The sequence below is a fragment of the Populus euphratica genome, unplaced genomic scaffold (genome assembly GCF_000495115.2).
Source record: "Populus euphratica unplaced genomic scaffold, PopEup_1.0 scaffold1178.1, whole genome shotgun sequence".
Taxonomy (NCBI): Eukaryota; Viridiplantae; Streptophyta; class Magnoliopsida; order Malpighiales; family Salicaceae; genus Populus; species Populus euphratica.
This window is the reverse complement of record NW_011501034.1, coordinates 39,539-40,431: the sequence shown is the minus strand read 5'-3', so window position 1 is coordinate 40,431 and position 893 is coordinate 39,539.

Here is an 893-nt window from a genome sequence, read left to right as displayed (position 1 = left end):
TAATCTCCCTGTGGTTCGACCCCGGTCTTGTCGGGTTATTTATTACTTCGACACTCCTGCACTTGGGAGAAGACATCAATCTTTTAGTCGTGTCAATAGGCTTCTCATCTAGTTTTCTTAAAAATTGGCAAACAAGGTCTTTTTTAGTCAGATTTCCAAGACCATAAATCATAAATTGCATGCTGCATATCTCCATTAGAATGCGTCTTGAAATCCAATAGAAGATTATCTAAAAACTCCTTACTCAGGCCATCCATAATAAACTGTATTTTATCTTCATGATTTACAGATACCATTCCTAAAGAATGATATTTTGTATTACAAGTCCATCTGGCACATCTGTGATAGACCTTCAGTCGTTTTGCATTATGTTTCTTTGCAAAAGTGCTTTTACCTATTCCAGGCATGTATGAAATGATAGAATTGGAGGACTTACCTGATAATTGGACCTTTGTTTCAATTAGCTAGTGAATATCTTCAGGAATTCCATGGTTCATTAACAATCTCAATCTTGCACATCTAGCACGATATTTTTGTAATCGCATTCTAAGACAAAGTAGAAAATTACTTTTTTAATTTTTCAAGAGTGGTGTCCATTTTCAAATGAGAAAAGATGTAAAGAAGGGAGAAAGAGCAAAGAAATGATCAAATATATATACAGATATCACTTATTATGGGAAATTGAAAGAACCGACTTAAGTCATAGAATACCGTTATCTGCCATTTGACCCGGGTGGAAAAAGAACTAGCAAAACATAGGTCACACCAAAAAGGAAACACAAAATTAATGTGAGAAAAAAAATATCAATCTTTATATAAAGGATCATCCAATTCAATAGAGTCATTTTCAATTGAAAAATTATCAAAGTAAACTTTCAAACGATGTCCATTTA